This window comes from Tenebrio molitor, chromosome X, assembly GCF_963966145.1.
Source record: "Tenebrio molitor chromosome X, icTenMoli1.1, whole genome shotgun sequence".
In the NCBI taxonomy this organism is placed as follows: domain Eukaryota; kingdom Metazoa; phylum Arthropoda; class Insecta; order Coleoptera; family Tenebrionidae; genus Tenebrio; species Tenebrio molitor.
This window is the reverse complement of record NC_091055.1, coordinates 9,907,819-9,929,916: the sequence shown is the minus strand read 5'-3', so window position 1 is coordinate 9,929,916 and position 22,098 is coordinate 9,907,819. Positions and strand designations below refer to the sequence as shown.

General features: G+C 32.4%; 1 protein-coding gene and 1 long non-coding RNA gene across 2 annotated transcripts in view; one reads left to right on the top strand and one right to left on the bottom strand.

Moving 5' to 3' along the window:
• The window catches only part of L (zinc finger protein Lobe), a 53,011-nt gene that overhangs the window by 18,433 nt on the left and 12,480 nt on the right, over positions 1-22,098 (top strand). The gene's annotated exons all lie outside the window — the stretch shown is intronic.
• The window catches only part of LOC138139830 (uncharacterized), a 50,148-nt gene that overhangs the window by 24,529 nt on the left and 3,521 nt on the right, over positions 1-22,098 (bottom strand). The window lies entirely within an intron of this gene.

The following is a 22,098-nucleotide window of genomic DNA, read 5'->3' as shown; positions in this document are numbered from 1 at the left end:
TCTGGCACAACTGCTCTGTTGGTGGCACGACAGAAAATAAATCGAACACAGATCACACTATGTGTTCACAATGGGTGCACTTTCCTGCATAATCTGCGTCCGCTTTTACAGCAAATTTGTCTTCAAACAAGCAGCCTTTCTTTTTTACATTTGACTCTGACGAAGCAAAAATTGTTCAAATGTTGCTGGTTCGTCTAGAGTCGGGAAACAACATTTTTTTAGAGTTGTCGAGACATTTTTAAGAAGTAGAAATCTGTATGTGGGAGTTACACAGTAGAAGTGCGTAAAATGTGTGTACAGTACGGTTATTGTATTTTGCATGTGCGGCGAAATAAAAAGGTAAGTTCGGGAGCCGAAGAATTGTTTGTTTGCGTTTATAGGGAGGCCATAATTGAATTATCAATTTGGTGTTGACATTTAAATAGTTTTTCTCGAGAGTCCTCCTAGTAGGGTTGTTCGGTCGTTCGTAGCGTTGGTTCGCTCTCGTGGTTTGTAAGGAGGAATGTTATTGTTAGGAAACAATGCTTGAATGGTCCCTTAGAAGCCGATATTGCCACAAAACAGCACTAAAGTTTTGTTTCTCACACAGCGAATATGTACTTATGACTATACCACCTCAAGTGGGACATCACGTTTTTATTAAAACCAACGCCTCCAAATACAAACCTTATATTTTTCTAATGTCGAATGAAACATAACGAAACAAGAGCCCATTCGGTGTTAATGCCCCGCGCGACCCTCGTCACCGACTCGAAAATCTTCATTCCGGTATTGATAAGAAATCCAATAAGAGAAGAGTGGTGTGCGTCAGATAAAGAGAAAGTTATTTTTTAAAAAACGTGAGGGTGCGCGGCTCGAGTGTGTTGGCGTCTTCGGATGGCTGATGGCGCCTAGTATGGCGTCGATAGCGTCGGACAATTGCACAACGCCCAAACGGAGCAATAGGGCCCTAGGGACCAGTTACAAGGCACCAGTAATGCATTGAATTAGACAGTAATACAACAGCGGGCCGATTGCTCCCGAAGGTCTCGACTAGCACCGATCTGGGCCCACAGACATGGCTGCTTTCATAAACCCAGAATTATATGTTTTTAAAACTCCGCAGTAATCGAAAATGGACGGTTCTAGAACTAAAACGCGTTCATCTCCTTTATTAAAAAGACAATTTCACACAAAAACGAACAGCCATTTTATTATTACATATTATTATTTAGGTACTGCTTAAGTACCATAGAGCTTCTTTTTTTTTATTTGTTCAACTGAATTTAACTTTAAAACTTAATTCCAATCTCTATCAACATTTAGGTCATCTCTTATTATCTCCAAACATCTAAATATCCTTGGATTAAAAAAAAAAATCTGTTTGAACATGTTATTGTTTGAAACAGTTCAAGTGAGCTTAGTTTTATTATTTGAAATCTAATTAGTACGTGCTATGCACCTATAGATAGGTGCTTTTAAATTTTGTTACTTGTGATATGGTTATTTTAACAATACCTGAGCAATTAAAAATTCTTAATCAACTTTTATTTTATAACAAAAAAAAGTCGTAATCACAACTAGGCAGGTATTTTGGTTCCGACTTATCGATGAAACAAAAAAAAATCAATACAAAATTAAACTCTAAATTAAAAATTCACTAATAAAATAATGGAGTATTTAAATGACTTAGATTCTACATACTATTGTTAATAATTATTAATTAGACTATATCTAAACAGGAAATATTTATTTACATCAAATTTTTAAGTTTTATTTTTCTTTTGCTGCCTACGTTTGCTACAGACAGTGTTTTAGTTTTGCTTTGAATAATTAAATTAAAATACATATACAGGGTGTAACAGAAATAAGTAAATAAGAACTCGTCATGATGAACAATTTTTCTATGTACCATTTTTCCAAATCGGCAATTTTGTTTAGCATTTTCCCCCCATAAATTAACGACGCGTTTGTGTAAACCTGCTAAGCACAGGTTCTAATAATGGACAGTATTTTGATTTCGTAAAAATGCTTAGAAACGGTCGTCACATTTATAGTCACTTCTGGTCTCCAGTGGCTGGTAGCGAAATTTTTGGAAAATTTTAAACAATTTTAACTCATTAACGAGAACGTTTACGAAAAAAAAAATTAGAAAAGTTGTTACTCTTGATGAGTTTTATTACCAGTTGAAATTAATGTACTTATTTCTGCTACACGCTGTATACGATGTTCGAAGCGAAAAAATTCTCAATATCGACTAAATTTTCTTTTTTATAAAATACCTACACATTTAGAACCAAGGTTTGATTATTATTAATACATATTAAATTTGAACTACATATACAGGTGTCCCAAAAATGGCGCACTAACGGTGCAATACGGTGTAGAAGAGATTACCGTAAGCGTCAGAAAAATGTTTAAAAAATTCTATTGGACTTATTTGCTGATATAGGGGTCTTTGAAAGTGGCACTAACAGGTCAATTATTTCCAAATACATATACCTATGTACATATTACATTGTCATGAAAACTACCTCGAATCGTACGTTTTATCACTTAATTCCACTACGGCAACATTGCAAGGTAATGATGTACGAGTATATCTTTGTTTACATTGTATTATCCTTAATTGCAATATGTAATTGATTTTTTGTCTGAAAATTATTTTTTCTAATTTTGACATAAAGTGACACTTTTCAAAATTAATTGACGTTGGGAAACGTCACACTTTTCGTAACTGGTTACGAAAAGTAAAATCTTTCCTAACTGGTTAGGAAAAATTTATTGTATCATTAATTTGACACTGTCATATGTTTTGTTTTTAAGCAAAATAACCGTGCCTACTTACCTACTTGATATTTTAACACAATAATAATTTATTATTAATGAAATTCATTACTTCGTTTAACGTTTGAAGAAACTTTTTTTTGTCAAAATTAGAAAAAATCTTGTAAATAACACGGTAGGAAATGCACTCGTGTGATTTTGCGGGATCTCGCTGCGCTCGTCCCGCAAATATTCCACTCGTTACACAAAATAACGCATTTCCTAACTGGTTATATAAATAGCTATTCATGTACATTTAAACATCTTCGATAAGATAGTAAGTAGTTAGTGCGCCAATTTTGGGGCAACTGGTATATTTGATGAAATAAAAATAAATCTTATTTTTTCAACAACAAATTGAAGAATTTTTTTAAAATAATTCAAAAATTAAATTGCAATTTAATTATCACGTGGAATATAATGATACAGTTAAGAAATGGAAAATATGACAGTGTAATGTAATGTTTCGAATTTACGACTGAATCGCTTCATTTAAGTGAACTAATGCGTAATATCTCATGAAAAGTCAGGGATTTTATTCATTTATGTTATATTTCCAACTTACTATACAACAGTTATTTAAAAAATACTTATTTTTGAGTTTTTATATTTCCAAAATGGTCGACCCCCATTTAAATACTCACTAGACATTTATAAAAGCTTACGAATGAGGGTTATATCTGATATATCTGCAATACGTTATATTTTGAGATTAAAGAAAAATAATATGAAGTTTTTCAAAATTTTTATTCTGAGATTTATTATTAAAAAATTCACAATAGGCATTTTGTACCTTGACTAAATCCACGACATAATATAATTCTGAAACTAGTTATTAAAGTTGTATAAAGCATGCAAGAAATTGTGTTTTAGCCGAAGTAATTAGTAACTTTATGAAACAAACAGCTTTTCATTGTATTTATTGCCATAATTGATGGTTATCAGATCGTATTATTGTTGAAAAATACTTAGTTTCTTCGACATTTGTTTTATTTGTTTCATTTTATATTAATAGTTCTAACAGAACAGGAAATATAAAAATTTGTATTTCAAATAAACCGTAAAACTCTTCCAAAAGGAAGTTTTTTTAAAATATAGAGGCTGTATCTGAAATACGTGTATTAATTTTAACTAGTGAAAGAACTTGCCAATTTATTTTCTCTACAGGGGTATTTAGGAGTAATAATGGGCCTAACAACGTCGCGACGCAACCAAATAAACCAATTGATCTTTTTATTTTTTAATGAATCCAAGACTGCTTTTATTAAGACAATTTCCAGTTGTTGTTACGTGAAATCTATCAAACCTAAAATGTATTTGTTTAAATAAAAATAACCTAAAAAATTTTTTTAAATAAATACAGAGCGCCCAGAAATGTGGTAGCAAGTTTTTCGGTTGGTCCCGCAAGATGACCTTTTTTTTATGCATGGCAACGCCGCTATCTAAATTGAGATAAATAAATGTCAAGAATTGTCAAACGTAAAACATTCAAATTTAAATTTTATTGAAAATGTTCAAATTGATCACCATTATGCTCAATGCATAACTGAACCCTTCGAGCAACATCTCGACAAATTTTAGTGCACAAATCGGGGGTAAAAATTGTTCGGAAAACCTCCTTAACATATTCTTTTGAAAAAATTCAAAAATTGAATGTTGCAAGATTGAACAAATTTGGCTTTTCAAAAGTGCCATCTTGTGACACTTTGTGTAAAAGTTGCTACCACATTTCTGGGCGTTCTGTATAAATGATCCACGAAGGCGATTAAAATGTATAACTGGTTGTGTTTCAATGTTTGTAAGGCCCATTATTACTAGTGAAAATTACCCTGTATAACATTTTGCAAAATTTGCAAGTTTTCTAAAAATGTTTGCCCCCCAATTCTTACCAAACGAGTGGTTTTGTGTGATTAACTAGTTTCTATCTTTTTGTAACCAGAGAATTTTAATTTTAATTGTTTATTTTTTTCTATAACAATGTCTCTTTTTTGACAAGGCTCCCTTTCTATCACAACATAAAAGTTTCACCCTTACCCCTAGGCGGGTATACATTTTGGTGGCTAATTTATTCAAAATATTAAATCAATTTGTAACGCTTTTTCGTAAAAAATTCAAATAGAATAAACGTTTCATTTAACAAGCTCTGCTACGTGTTAAAATTAACACAGACACTTTAGATACACGCTTTATAATTCTTATAATTGAGAATAGGACCATATACAGAGTGTCTCAACGAAAACGAGTCACTTAAATAATTTCTGAGATATTCATTTTTTTTTTAATACTAAAACACCGCAAAAGAATGACACGGGGGACGCATCTTGACGTATGTGCGTTTGATCCAATTGTCACCCCGGTCCGGAGCCACCCCATCGATTATTTCAAATAGGAACGTATGATGTGTGGCTCAAACGCTCAAAATTTGAAAGTTAATTTAATGAAAAATACAGTGATACGGTCATATTTTAAATTTCGCCAAGAAATAGACGAGAAATGTGTAAAAATGAAACGATTAATATTTTTATATTTTTTTTGCACCATAATGAAGAAAAGTAAAAGATATGCCAAACTTTCTATTATTCTTTAGATGTATTTTTGCGCTTTTCAAAAAGATCCATTTTCCGCAGTTATAAGGTTGGGACAAATTTATACACGAAAAAAAAAATTGCAAATGAAACAAATCAGCAAAAATTTGTTGTTTTTAGAATTAGAAACATACTAAATTTTGTTCACAAAAGTTCAATGAAATCCTTAAAAAAATTTGGAATCCAGATATTTTCAATTAAAAGTAGTAATTTGTTTACCCATTTTTTAATTAATTTTCCTTTTAGTTGTCTGTTTCATTTTAGGATAACACTAATAATAATGATGTATAATTAGTCCAACGAACAGTTTTATAGCACATACGGAACATAAATAAGTTAAATATAAATAAGGCCAGAAACAAACAAACAAAAAAAACATGTACATACTACACCCTCACAAATAGAATTACTTTACATTGCTTATCTAGTTATTATTAAATACATCTAATTCTTTTCAATTATTATTTTTGTACACCCAAACTATGTATATTTACGATAGGTGAGTATAAGTTGATTACAGATTCGTAATGAAACACTATGTGATTGCGAAATTTAAACGATACAAACTTCTGCAAGGAGAACATCATCATCTATGTAGGATTTTATACCAAACTGTAAGCGAAAGATAGACTGTTCTTCGATTCAAATGGACCAAGTTAAATTCTGACAAAGTTGATCATGGAGATGATATCCTTGCAGTGGCTAATTACCGTGTGTTTTTGAATACAGGTATATACAAAATTTCCTCTGAATAGCTTCTAACATCGATATGTAAACACTGCAATAAGGTCTCGATACTACCGCACAGTATTCTAAGCAAGATAGAACAAAGGAATAATAAAGCTATAACATACTCGTACTTTCAATAGGACGAAATTCTCTCGTATTTCTAATTAGTCATCAAATCCTAAACTTTGTAAAGCGCTCTGGTATATATATTTGATGTGCGGTAAAAATGATAAATTGCTGTCCATTATAATCTCCAAATGTTTAAGCTCTGTACAATAAGTAGCTGATATGTTATTTATTTTCTAAACTATGTATAATCAGTGTATAATAAGTGAAGGAAAAACTTTGTACCCCTTTTTAAGCAAATTGCGCGCACGGAGGAATGTGAGATTTGGCATAGTTAAAGTTTATATGGAGAAGGAGTGCAGAAAGATAAAAATTTATGTATAATATACAGGCTGTCCCCAAAAAAAGATCACATCAGAAACTTAAATACAAAGGAAGCATTAGTCAATGGAACAAGAAAGCGCATCAGGTTTATGCATCGTTATGCTATTGATTGCGAAGTTTTAACTGGAACTGCACGCAATAAGAGAATTTTGATTCCACGTATAAATTTAACATATTCCTATTTTAGCATTTAACTTTCAAAGAACTCAATTTCCAATCATATGTACCTGCATTTGCGATGACAATAAGTGAGTCAAAAAAAAAACATTGGAAAAAATTGGAATTTAATTGAGGGAGCCAGTTTTTACACATCATGGTCAATTGTACGTCGCAGCTAATAGAGTTCCATCATTCAATGGTTTGAGATTTTATATATTCGAATATAACGGTCAAGGGCATTTAGCAAACGATGAAAGAGCTTTTACAAAAAACATCATCTGCACAGAAGTTTTGAATCATGAAATTAATTTTCAAACTATTTTAAGTTCAATGGATAACATTTATTGTTTTAATTTTATTGTTTCAATAAAAAATATATAAAAAAATACGAAGCACGTATTTTTTATTTATTTTTTCATTTTTTTAAAATTTTATATAAAAAAGATAGGCAGGCAAATTAACTGTGTAGCCTTGGCGAAACCTGGCCAGTATAGCAATAAAAAAATCCAAAGAAATGTTAAAAACGCGTTATCGTTTTTTAAATATGGGTTAGCCAAGCTATACCTCATTTTTCCTATCGTTCGTATTTTTCAAATAACTCGAAAATTAATGCATAATGACGTATTTGTACACGCTCGCAGCTGACGTAATAGAAGAAAATTAAAAAAAAAATATATGAAATGATTATAGAGGTATACTCTTTGATTAAAAAAAAAACCTCAAAAATGTTCAAACTTAAAAATTTAATGAATAACGGTTGAATTTCGACCGCTGGGCAACCTCTAGTATTATTATTAATACTACCAGTCCTAACAGGGTATTTAGCAGTAACTTATATCTTTGCCACCAATTCTCAAATGCTGAAACATCTAACTTCTAACCTACGAGTTAATAAGATAAATTAGAAAATACTAGTATACGGCAAGTTCCTTGTACTTTTAATATTTTTATAAGTGAGAAGAATCTTTGTGGAGAAGACTATTAGCTCAAGTGCCCGAGTGACTCCTTCATCACGTACACACAAGAAAGTCCATTTGCCAGGTTAAATGTATATTTACCCTTGTTTACATGTTTATTTAAGTACTTTAATATGTATGTAAGTTCCTAAATTTCGCTAACTATCCAAATGAGTACTCAAGTTCTATTTCGTACAGATAAATGGAGTTTCCCCTAGCACCGTACCGCCGTGACAAAATTTTTGATCCAACTGTCAGAATATTTCGAAAAGTGCAAACGACACTTTGTCGTTTGTTGTTTAGTTAGCGCACCGTTCGTCGTTTGTTCGCGACGCACGTGTGAACATTTAACGTGGTAAATGTATTTGTGAAAAGTGCCGGTGCGAATTAGTAAAAATTCGTTAAAGGATGTGGAGAGCAAGAAAGAGTTTGATCTCTTAAATCTCAATTCACAAAAGACAAATTCGGTGTAACCCCAACAGAGGCGGTCGAACAATCGAACAATTCGAATGCGGTTTGAGTTGGGAAAAGAAAAGACTGCATTCGAGCTCTAATTACTAACATCCGTATTCCTCAGGTTAATTCTGAAGGTAGAAAACATTAGCAGCGGTATTATGGGTGTTTGGAGGGTCATTCGGAGCCGTTATAGTCGCAGAGGGCCCGCCAGCCCGACCCGAGCAATCAAAAACATGCCAGATTCCTGAAAAAAGCTTATACCGTCCGTAGGAGACTGGTAAATAGGGAATTAAAAGTTACTGTACTGCGACGCCCCATGCGACTCACTTGCGGTACGAACACTGAGCCCCGCTCCGAGACTCACCCTGACCCTTCGTTTCTTTATCTCTCTTCGTCATTTCTATCTACGCACTTTATCCTAACTAACTTACCGCCGAAACTCGATAACTTATTAGCAGATTCATCTACTTATCATAATTAACTTTTTATTTTCCGTTTTTACCATTTTCTTACACCTGGTATTACTTAACTATTAACCGACACCCACAGATCATGTTCGAAATTTTAACTACACTCCACCACCACACACCACGCCTCATCACCTTTACTTACCTTACTCCTTTTCTTTCTTCCAAAATTAAAACAATTCCGATGAAACCAACACAACCAGAAAATATTCAGCTATAATAATAATAATAATTTGACTTGTCTAGCAATGACTACACAAAATTTCAAGTTTCTGCTTTCGAAGAAATCTGTCTATCGAACAACCAGACGTTAGTGTCTGATGAACTGTACACGATCCTTCGAGCCGAATTTCAAACTTATGGTTATCACGACTTGCTCAACTCCATGGGTATTTATTTATTATGAAATACATATCTACTAATCTAGTTTTGATCAATCAATTTTTTCCAAAACTACATATGTTTTCAGCAAAGACAATAATAATAAATGTTAGGAGTAATTTATTGATATATTTCTAGTAAGTTTTAATATCAACTACTTAAAAAAAAATGTTTGCTAATTATTTATCATATGGTCTGTCCACTCTGTGTTATTACCTGAATATTTTATTTGCAAAACTGGCATAATCATTAGTATAATTTCCGGCTTTGCACTTAAATAAATAAGTAAATAGGCTTTATTGCCAAACAGAATGTTTCCATTTACAGAACAGTTGAACAAAGAGTCTTAAATTAGTGCAGAAAGTAGGTACTGCTTAAATCTAAATATGTAATAATTAACAAATCTGGAAATTAAATTTAATAGTTAATTGAATTTTGATCTAAAAATTAATTCATAAATACGTTTGTGGCAATAGTAGAAAGAATTTTTGCTGAAATAATTTTTCCGTTTTGTTACCTTAAGTTCTTTGTTGTTCACTCTTTTCATTTATTTCAACTATTTATTAGCGGTTCCAGCAATAATTTGTAAAATATTTCTAGTAGAAATATTTTGCAAAAATAATCCTGCTTAGAATTAAGAATATCATAGTTTGAATATAAAAGTTTTAAAGCGACATAAATTTTTTTACGACATTGCTAACATGGGTTTTAAATCGAATTTTTTTTAGGATTCTACCCCAGTTACGTATACTGTCAAAGATTTTCAGATCTTTGTTATTCATTTGAACTTTTATCCTTTTCTTTAAATATTCATTAGCACTTAAAAAAGCAAATTACGGAGCATTTATTTTCATTGGCAGTTCTGTGTAAATCAGTTATAACAACTCGACGGTCGGAGCGAACGTTTTAAAAATATTTAATTTTCGAAAATAAATATGTATTAAAAATAAGTTAAGCGAATGTGATGGATGAAAAATTGATTGTGTATTTATGATCAGTATTTTTTGGTTCAGTTAAGAATAATGAAATTGGATAAAAGTAAATATGACAAGAATGAAAAATACATTTGTTAGTTGCGAGTCTCGATAAAAATGTATTGGAAGTTGAACAGTTTTAGTTTTATCCTCTGGAATCCTGTTTCATCCGTTATAACTGTAAAGCGATTTTTTTGAAGCTGACAAATTTCTTTTATCCCCCAAAATGATTCCGATCCCCCGGCTCATGAAGGTAAATTGTTTCGGTGGCAATTATTTAGCGAACAAAATTCCGTTGAATAAATGAAGATTAAGTACACAACGCCTAAGCGAGTTATATTGTGTATGAGTGGGTGCGGGATTGTTTTGGGGCGGCACGGTCCGGCATAAATGGATGGTGGCGGTCGGCGAGTCGGTCTCGAGGATGATATGGTGTATTAGTGTTATCCGGTTTAAATTCCGGAATTCCGGGTCGGGCGGCTGATGGACCGGTAGTCTTTCGAGCGGCGAGAACATAGTCAAGGCACAAGAATAGGGAAGGGTGGTGGGGCGCTTGCATATCATCTTAAAGTTTAATTGAGTCTTGCCGCTTGGGGAGGAAACGACCGAGATTGCTTGGGGAATCCCCAAGGAGACTCGCTCCTGACACCCTCGACTCGCACAGCGTCTGTTGCCACTTACGCTCCTCGCCCGTTCGAGCCTCGATCCTCACCCTCTCTGCATCTCTCATCTTTTCTCTTACTGATCAAACAATTATACACTGCCCCAAAAAAGTCACACCGCCATCCACACTCGTCCAACGAAAAACCGACACCTGAAACACCCACGGCACTCGATTTAGCCACTTTTTAAAAAAATCAAGCCTTGCACAGCTCTACCCTTTTTAGATAAATAATAAATAATATGTATTTATCATGCAACACGTCGAAATACAACCACAAAATAATCATGATCAAACGAAATGATCACTTTTATTATTACTACATACATATGTAGGTTGCTGTTCTCATTCTTGTCCTGTTGTAAACACGTGGTGTATATGATGCACATGGTGTACATGTATATAAAATATTCAATAATTTTTTTATAATATATGTACATACTCAAATTTAAAAAATATATTAGAAGCTCCAAATGGCACACTTTTATATTAGCTCGTTGTCGAAATCCACAGAAATTTAAAAAAGTAGCCAGCCGTACTTTAATTTCTGGAAAACCAAAAACGTCCCATTTTGACTAAATTATTTAGATTATTAATTATTCTAAATTAATCGCAATTATAGGGCTTAAACCACAACACGAAATTGAGGAAACTCTAAGGGGGAGATTTACGGATTAAACACACCCGCAACACCACTTAGTAAGGGTTGGTGTTACATAACACCACTTGACTGAAATCTTGAGTCAGTGCTAAGTCCTTCTTGAATCGCTAAGAATTTATCCCACACTGTACTAAAAAAATTAAAATTGATGCCAAAAAACTTAGTAATGGTTCTGCCGATCCGCTTTATCGGTGGCCAGGCCAGGGGGGGGTGGTTCAATCAAAATCGGTCAGTTATTTGTGCCGAATAAATATAATAAATATAAAACAGTAGATACTGCTTGGCAAACATTTTTATGAGCATGAACAGTTTCTAGATGCGAATCGATGACACTGGTATGGCTTGCCGTACTGTTGTTTAAAAACATAAATTATTTATAGAAGGGTGATTCAAGAAAACTCTCGCGTCCTTATATTTATAATATCGAGCAACGGTGGAATTGAGTAACGTATGTCGCATCCACTCAGGTCTAGTCACACTGGTTAGGCTAGCCGTACCTCCAAATGCAGCAGGTTTAATAGAATTTTCGCTTCATTTAACTGATTGCAGTTTTCTGTAAGTAAGTAGGTAACTGAAAGAAGTGTGGATGTTAACGGATGTTTAAAGATTTTTTATCAATTATATTATGTATAAAAATAAATAGAAAATTAAACGGATAAACGCGAAGTGAGTTTTTCTATAATTTACAATAACTGGCGAACCCAAAATTACCGATAATGATATTAAACGACTTCAATTAATCTAGTAATTTTTTTCTGTAATTGCACAATTCTCTTTGCTTTTAATAAATAAATTGCAATTCGAATTGGTACATTAGTCGTTAATAAGTAATAATTAATAATACATTTGTGGTAAATATACGTAGAGAAATAGAAACATGCGTAATAATAAATACCTATATAAATCCGGCCTCGATGCCGTACCCCCCTTTTAAGTACATATGTACTTTTAAATTAGAAAAAAATCTCTTACTATCGAAATTCTCTCATCGCTCTGTACCTACATATTGTACAGGGTCATTATAAATGATTGTCCCGTCGCAGTTGGCGTTGAAAACCCACACAAATTTGGGATGTGCCGCTAGCTTCGCAACGTTAGACAAACTAGTATACAAATTTACACTACCGCCAGCAACGCTACCTATCGGCGATGCTAATCTCACTCATGTTATAACGCTTGCGGCACATTCAACTACGTCACCTGCGATGAGACAATCATTTATAATGACCCTGTATAAGACATTTCCGTAGCTGTCGTAATTTTTTCGACGACTAATTGTTCAGGTTGTGACGTTGACTGCACAAAAATGTCCGCGTAATTTACCTGTTTGGAAAGTTTCGGTTGTTTCGAGATAGTCATCTTAAAAGACAAATGCTTGACAATATTTTATACTTTGCAGAAGTACGAACGAGTGCTCCAGGCAAGAAATAAAGCTCGCTTGTGTGTAATCTAATCTTTCTTTACTAATTATTCCTCCAGATAGGGATAACTTGCTCAACTTGCAACCCATGTCCTTGTGGGTTATGTCTATTCAATGGAAGTTAAATTATTATAGGATCTCAAAATAACTTCAATTAAGCGAAGCCGGGACGACTACGCTTAATCATCGTCGAACGTAAAATGAAACTCAAAAAGCAATAAACTGTACTACTCTCAGATTTTTCCTGTTATAATCTAAATTCTAAACCAATCACTGTAGACAATTAGTAATACACGTAACGTGCCTGTCTGTTGCCAACTTCATGTCCACACTATACAGTAATACAGTATGTCCCCGGATTGAGTTAACAAGAGGGAAAATTTTTTTGATTTTACGCAAAAACTTCAGAGGAATAACATTTTTTGCTTCATCTGAAACCCCCATTTCTGTTATTAAAAAGTCTTTTTCAACACAGAGGAAAACTTAACATTAAAATCAAAGAAAATGCAGAAAAAATATTTTCCTTTTTTTTAAATCAAATGATAATTGAATATAAAACTATTCTATTAACTATGCGCCGTTTTCTGTACATAATTCAACCCTTTATCGAAGTTTAAGCTTCCTAACACCCATTCGTGATACACTGTTGGGAAATTTTTCATTAAATTTTGTAATTATGTGACAAAAACCGGTCCAACACTGGATTAAATAAATTCTTTGTTCTAAAGACAACATTTTGAAACAGTAATAAGTTGTTTGTCAAAAAACCAGGCGAATTGTAATAAAATTTATAACATAAAAATTAATTCCAAATTTTAACAAAAAATGTTAATTTAAGAATACAGTGTATCAATACTGGGATTTTAATATGTAACGGAAATGGAGGTTTCAAATGAAGCAAAAAATGTCATTCCTCTGAAGTTTTTACGTAAAATCCAAAATAAAAAATGTTTTCCTCTTGTAAACTCAATCCGGGGACATACTGTATAGAAATATATTTTTTTAAAACACCATTATGCAGTACCGAATTTTTTCTCACTAGTAAAATGATGCGCACACCAAATCTGTCACGTTGCGATAGTGTTATCACAGGAACAGTTACTATTAGCACGATTATCACCACTGTAATTACCATTTGGTGAAAACCTCCTAAACTCTGTAATTTTGTCCATTCAGCTTGTATGTCCCATGTTTTGTATACATATGTGGCGTGACAGATCCATTATTCTGTGGTCAGAACGCCCCCAAACAAATGGTTTAAATTTAGTTTTGGGTTTCGGTTTTTACCGAAGTACGTGGCAAAACGCTTATACGTGAACTTCAGTAGGTAAATTAATTAACGCATTGAGAGATAATTAATGCTGGCGCAGTAAGCACACTGAAATATTCGTGCCATTTTGTCAGTTCTCGAGCAAGCGATGCGTTGATAATTGATAGAATATTTACTTTGTAGTAAAAAGTTTGATCGTGATTTCAGATAATCGATTCCAATCGAAGTAATTGCATTTGTCAAGCTCTGTTTTTCGTCGATTTCAATTATTTTTTGTGCGATCTATTTGGTTATTAAATTCATAAAACAAAATTTACGCGAGGCACAAAAGGATTGTGCAAACGAGTCCTCTATTTGAAATATATTTAAATCGCTATTATGTTTTTGTCCGTGGATAATTCACCGACAAAACAGCCTTAAATCACACACCTTTCAATTCAAAGAACGATTGTGGGAGTTTTATTTTGAGATTCTTTCATGGGATACTGCAATTAATATCGTCGAACGGCACCCCATTCATTTAAAATATCAAATTTCTTTCCGGACCATTCATAACGTCACTCATATCAAAAAACGACGCCGAAATCTCCAATTACTTCTTTTCAACAGTTCGAATTAAAATTGGTCAAAATCTGTAAGTTGCCTCTGAACAACTGACGAATTATTTTTTTGCGAAGCAACAGGTCCAAATGTTAAATCGATGAACCATGCGAGTGTGGAAAATTTTATCGGGGCAAGTGGCGCCACCTTTCAGATTTCACACGTATCCGCAACACACTGCGTTTGCAGTTATGCATTTCGCATGTTCACACGCTAATTACTCGTTTGTTCTAAAATGTTGTCAGATCATCAGCTTTAGATCTATTAATAATGATCGATATAACGGTGCAAATTAACAACTAAATTATTATGTTTATAGTATAAGAAGTTGTCGGGTACATTATTATGCATGCGCTACAGTTACGCCTATCGGAAGAGTTTTTCAAACCGTTTAATTTATTATGAGAAATGAGAATTCCTGGTCGCACCGTGGTACGCTATAATTATTAAGTTTTTTCGGCACGTTTCCTCGTTGCGTCTATGTGTATAACTTAAAGTAACGTAACGTAACAGTCCGCAACGGTATTCTTAAGCATAGTTGGAGAAAAGTGGTGTTTTTCTGTGTGATCTAGAGGATCACACTTAATCTGATCAACGAGGTTGATTTAAATTTGTACGGTTGATCAGCAGATCAAATTCGTAAGAAAGGTAACGACAGTGATTTAGTTCTGCAGTTTTTGTAACATTGTCGGCCACCCAAAAGTGACCATTGCTCGACGGTACACCCACATAGTTTGCGTTTAATTGTATGGGGTCCCCCCTGGGAAGTCTGTATCCTATTTACCCCCCGCGGGTCAATCCCGTAGCGCCTTGACGTAATCATACAATTGTACATCTGCTCAAATGTCTTTTATGGTATTATTCTGAAGGTTTAATACGTTTCGAATATGGAAAACTTAACGATGCATTCATTATTTATTGTTTAACTTATTCGGCCCGTGATTTTCTAGTGTTCATGTTGCTTTCGGCCCATTGCCTCTAGGCACGTGACTATAAATTTCTGGTGGGCTGGCGGTGTATTGACGGTTGACATCTTAATACCTACAACATTTCCTCACACTACTAAATTGCCCCGAAGTGACGTATATCAGCAGAACTCCATTACGATTAGCTACCCCTTAAATTGTTGTTTGAATAGTCATCCACAATGGATAAAAACTAGTTAAGAGACAGTTTACTCAAAATGTATCATTAACAAAAAAGTTTCAGAATAAAAACACATTAATACATATAACAATTTTACCTAATGTATTATTTAATAAAAAATTAAATCTAAAGAATTTTTTAATTATAGTAAAACATTGCTTTGTTATAAGCTTAATATTGTGAGAATTTTATAGGTATAAAGTTATAAAGTAAACCCAGAGAAATAAAATTAAACAGAGTTGCATATTAATTGGATTTATTTATGTATAAATTGTTTCGAAGATTTTAAACTCATGTAAAAAAGAAGAGCTGTAAGTAAGATGTATTAAGTATTAAAAAAAGACAAAAATATATTATGACTTATTGCGGAATCAGGCGATTCAAAATCAAAGAAATTCCTTTTCGAGAGGATTTCCCTTGCCATTCAACGTGGAAACGCTGCAAGCATTTGGGGCACTTTTCCAGATTCCTCAATATTATCGGAAATTTTTGTACTGTAAAACTAAAATGTTATGTACTTATGTTATTATAATATATTACATAATTATGAAAGTAATTCGAACTTAATGTTTTCAACTGATAAGTTGAAATCAAGTGAAAAAAAAGACAACTGAAATATGTAGCCGTAAGATGGAGACATTTAAAAAGATATTCTAAGTTTTTTTGATGTAGGTACGATATTTAAGAAACATGATGAAAAAAGGTTAATTAATAATTCGATATAAAGTATTATAATAAAAAATGTAAGCATGTTATATTATATGAGTCTTTGAAGTTTATTTTAAAAGATATTTCAATGTAGAATTTTATATTGATAAATATAGAATTTTAAGCTAACGAAAATATTTAATAATATAATTAGTGAAAAGAATTATTTAAAACAAAAACATTTAGAGTTGCAGAATTAAAAAAACTAAAAAATAGTTTAAAGAGAATTCTAACTTAAAGTTTAAATAAAATATTCAATAATAATAATTTATTTTTAAATAATATCATAAGTTATTGTGAATTATTGAATGGGTTTTCAGCAGAAGATAAATCTTCCTCAATTCATTTTAACTTAGGACATCCTGTTGTTAATTTGTAATTTTGCATGTATAATTGTTCTTTCAAGTGTTGTTCGTGTAAGTTCGCATCACAGTCGTGATGATGTTAAGTGGACACTGACGAAACGTCGTCAGTAAAGATAGCGTTCCTTCCTGATTAATATTCAGAAATTTAGAGAAACCAACCCTGGTTAACAAAAAACTTTACAGCAACCACACAACAACCTGTTTAACAAATTGTTAGTTTATGCATAGGGACGGGACGTTGACTCCCAGTGTCCTAGTGTTGCAGCTGTGACATTTTTTGAAATCGTTGAAAAAAATATCAAAAGTTCACGTACATGTAGAGAGCAACGACTCTAAGAATGATTTAAACAAGTCTCTGCAAGATTCACTAGACCCAACATCAAAATTTCTTCAGATTGCTCTCTTCTGAATTTTAAATATGTATAGTGTTGATATGAATAAAATAGTACGAAAAAAAAAACATTTAAAGGCGAGGTTCTATAGTTAAGAAGCTTTTAAAAGCTGTTCCACTTTACACTTTTTTAATAATTAATCAGTTGAGGTAAATTCCTAAATTTGACAGAAAAAGACAAAAAATTCGATTCATAAAGATTTAAACCGTTTTCTTTTGGTATCGTATCAGATACTTTGTCGAAATTTTTCAATAAAAATTTGAGCTGGAATATCTTAAATATTTTAATAAGTATACATATGTATGTTCTATATTTTTTGTTCTAGACATTTTTATGTTTAAATGTTTTTATACTTACTGTTTTAAAATACCTTTTACTTAGACTTTTATTTAATTAAGTTTTTTATATTTTTATAATAATTAATGTTAAATACATATTTTTAAAACTAAGTCGTGTTCAAAAATCGTATGAGAAAATATGTATTCTTATATCGATGAATTTAAGCAATGTTAAAAAAGTTAAAATAAAAAGTTGTTGGATTTGAAGACTTTTACTGTGCGACTGAAATTACTAAGGGTGACTCGGGAATCTTTTATATAATTTAAAGGTACACTTAATACGAAAAAAATCTGGACAGGTGAAACAAGCGAAGTGTTTACATCTTCTACGTGCTACGACACAGTCTACGGTCCTTACCTTACGTATCAAATCGGTCCATTTAAAGAATCACCCATTTACAGATTTCACCAAGCAGAACGCCCACCTGTCCGGACAGCTGATATTTACCCATCCGTCAAAATATGATTACAGCCTCGTGCCCGTCAACAAGAAATTGTAAAATGATTTTTACGCCCCACTAAATCCGGCGCCATTTACGATATAAATGTCACCAATAATTTCATTACCTAGATGGTTTATTTTAACCTCAGACCGTTGTAGAGAGAGATTTATTTAAAATTTGAGCAGTTTTAGTGCGTTCAGCGCGACAAATTGACCACGAACAAAGATGCTGCGGTTTAATCCTCAACACTAATTTAAAAATATGTAGACTTTTCAACAATGAAACCGTCCTCAAAGAAGTGACCGCGTTTTTGTTAGGCACAATAGGAGAAACTCAGGAGTCGATGGGAAAGCGATCCGAATTTGTTCTGGATCCTCGTGGTCGATAACCGCCCTCATCTGGTAGCCGTCCCCCGACCAATAATTCCAATAAAACTGTAAAGTCGAGTGTTTTTGCAGGATTTATCTTGTGTGTAAGTAAAGCACGTTTAATTTCGCAGCGCACGTTTTCCGACACTAATCCTGCATTAGGTGGCGGATTCCTTCCACTAGTTTTTCCCGAGATGTGATCATGGAATCTTGTTTCTTCCCACGCTCTATATACGGATAGTCCAAGAACTTACCGATAACAATGCCGTCTTAATACCCGTTTCTATGATCTGCTCCGATACCAAAGCTATTCTTGGGTGCTCCGCAAGCAGCCAACGCAAAATCGCAATTAGCATCAATAAATCCAGCAATTTCTTCAAATTTTTCCCACAACCGAGAACTTTTCTCGTTTTGCAACGCGCATTTTGAACGATCCAAGACACGCAAGCTCAAATAATAATTTACAGTATTTTTCTGTTGTTGTTATTAATTCATCAAATAAGTATCTATCGAGCTAAGATGACCTTTGTAAAATAATAAAGATGTTTTTCCTTTGACCCTGTCTGAACAGTCACAAAATGAAAAACGGCGCCTTTTATAAAAAAAAAAACTGCGTTTGTGTAAATGACGAAACCACCTTTAAGCAAAACACAAAAAATATTCATTTGCTTTGTAACAAAAAATGTTTGAAACATAAAACCCAAAATGTTGCTGTTGTCACCTTTCAAATGTCACCCTGAAGCTCGCTTGTTCGTATATGTGAAACAATTGAAAGTTCTTTTATTTTACTTTATTTTCACAAACAAAATTCAAACAAAAAGCTTTGAGGCAAAAAATTCGTTGGTAAAATGCTAAAATGCCAAAACCAGAACTCCATTTTTCGTGAAATTTTTAGAGAGCTAAGGTCGTCTCCATGGAGTCGACAATTTGCAGTAAATATTTCAATATGAAAAAAAAAATGTCAGTTGAAAATTAATCGAATTTATTTTTTTAATAAAATGAAAACAATTTTGACACGAGTTAATTAATGTTTATGTTAATTAATTATTTGATTTGAGAAATTGCCTTAAATTTATCAACTTAAAATCATAAAAAATCAAAGAGACCCAAAAGTACCTACATTTTTTTATTTAAAACACAATATGGTGGTTATAGCACAACTGGTGGAGTTGCCGGTTTGTAGTAAATAATAAGTAGGTAGATAATAATCAATAGTTGTTCATTTTTTTTTAATTGTTGTTTTCTTGAGAATTTTGTTTTGCAGAATTTGTTTTTAAATTTTAAATCTTAATATGTACATATTTGAAAAATCAGAGAGGTCCCAAAGTAACATTTTTGCAAAATTGCAAACACAATAAAATAATGATGGCATATCCGATGGAATCGCCAATTTCTGGTAAACATGTATGTAGGTAATTATATTGTAATTATAATTGTTTCCAAAAAGAAATAAATAAAAGGAGAAGAATAAAGAAACGGAAAAATCTAAACAAATAATTATTTTCTTAAAAATCTTGCTTAGATATGTTGTAGAATTTGTCTTAAAATAAATTTAGCAATTTAATAACAAATAATCAAAGAGGCTCTAAAGTAAAATGTTTACAAAATTGTAAACAAAATACAATGCTCGTAGTAAACTTGATAAAGTCATCAATACGTTGTAAACAATTTATAAACAATAGTAAATTTCTTAATTTAAAAGCACAAGTCAAAGAGGCCAGAAATTTGTGCAAAAAACACAATGTACCCATCCAACTGCTTAAAATGTTTTAAATACATAGTAGTAAAATACATAAGATTGCTTTGTATGAAAAAAATTATAAAACCCAACTACATACATATATTTTCTTGATTTTATAAATACATGCATATTTTTTAACACAGAAAGAACAGAAATGAGAAATTTTATAAAATATGTAATTTTGTACATAAAACGGATTTATACTCGTAATTAATTTTCTCGAAATATAAAAATAGTTATTTTTGTGTCAGAGTAAAGAAAAAATATTCTTAAGTATAGTTATTGTACTTTTTCTTTTTTTTTCTTAGCTTACAATGCCAAAAAATCAAGGACAACACAATATGTATTTAAAAGATATACACACATACATCCAAAGCATTTAATAATATTTTGTTGCAAGATTTTGTTAGCTGATAAAGAAATTGCAGCAAATTGTCGCCTAAACTATAATATTAATTCCGTTCAATTGTTGCTGCGTGTATCAGAAACATTCTTTTGGGATGAAAGAGAGTAAAAGCTTTCGTAATAGAGAAAACTCCTCCCACATCAGCGATCAACCAATAATTGTAGGGTACCAAAGATACATGAATGAAATTGACTGTAACTAATAAAGACCAAGCGCATGAACATGAAAAAAATACGCAAGTGTTGATTAATTCGTGTAGAACAGCGTGTGTCAGGATTTTAGTTGTAGAGTTTAATAATCGCCTCTCACTATTAAGGCGACATAAATCGAACCGATTGGTCTATCAGATAGTGAAGGTGCGATTATCCTGCGTTTAATGGCAATATTAACAACGAAAGACCGCCTTTCGGTGGTGGTGTCTTAATCCTTAAGCCCATCCTTTCCCCCGACGTACCATAAAGGATATTTGGTAGAACAAACCAAAGTTTGGTTGTCAAAGTGGAAGGGAGATCAGAAACAGAGCAGTACACACGAGACATTACACGTGTAAACATTATACAAATAACACCTGTAGTGGGACGGTTTCGGAACCGATCCGGGAAATAAAACAAGTGGGAGTTTAGTGATTTTAACGATCAGTGTGCCGAAAACTATCGACAAAATGAAAATGTTATTTAAGGGGAACAGCACCCGGTTGGAACTTTTAATTGAAAAAATTCAATCGACCAAAGAAAACAACGAATTTAAAGTGCCAGGTAAATATTAATTTGTATTTCTGGCGAATGAAGAATTCAGTAAAGCAGATCCAGGTACTGAATTTTTAACTTTCATCAAGCATTATGTCTTAAAAAATATATATTCGTGGCTAATATTTACCAGGACTGTCTACAATATCGTCCAATATTACGACAAATAATTAAATAATCAACACAAAGTAATTGAATATTAAATAATTCGTGTAAAAATATTTTTAAATTTTCGTCAACAAATACAACAATGTTTTTTTAATTTATACGTATTTAGAAAAATTTGTTGTAAACATTTCGTGACCACAACTAATGATACACAAATAAAAGCGTGTTACATTTATGTAGATAAATATTTATTCAAATCTGACGGCTTCAAACTAAACTGTTAACTAAATTTAATCGAAAAATACAATTTTACCGTATTAAGTATACATATTTTTTTCGTACTAATTTCTTGTTCTGAAAATTACTTTACTTGATTTTTTTATTTGCTGGATAAATAAAATTAGTGGTTAGATTTTAGACCTTACATTTTGATTTTTATTTGGTTGTTTAATTATCTCTATATAAAATTTGTTCATGTAAATGTTACATTTGACACTTGTGTGCTGGAGTCTTCGGGGGCGCAGATATCAATCCATCTCAATTTAAACGTAACGCATATTATCAAGTGATATTTTACTCTATTATCCACGTGGAAATGGAGAGATTCAGGCTGCCCTTTTAGAAATAACAACCTTAAGGAAATGTGAAGTCATTTATCTACATTACTTATATGTAGCGCCATCCTAATAGGAAATATCAGTTATTTGTCAAAAGGGTTTTCTCTCTTCTCTGCATACCGACATTCAATTACTGTTTATATTAT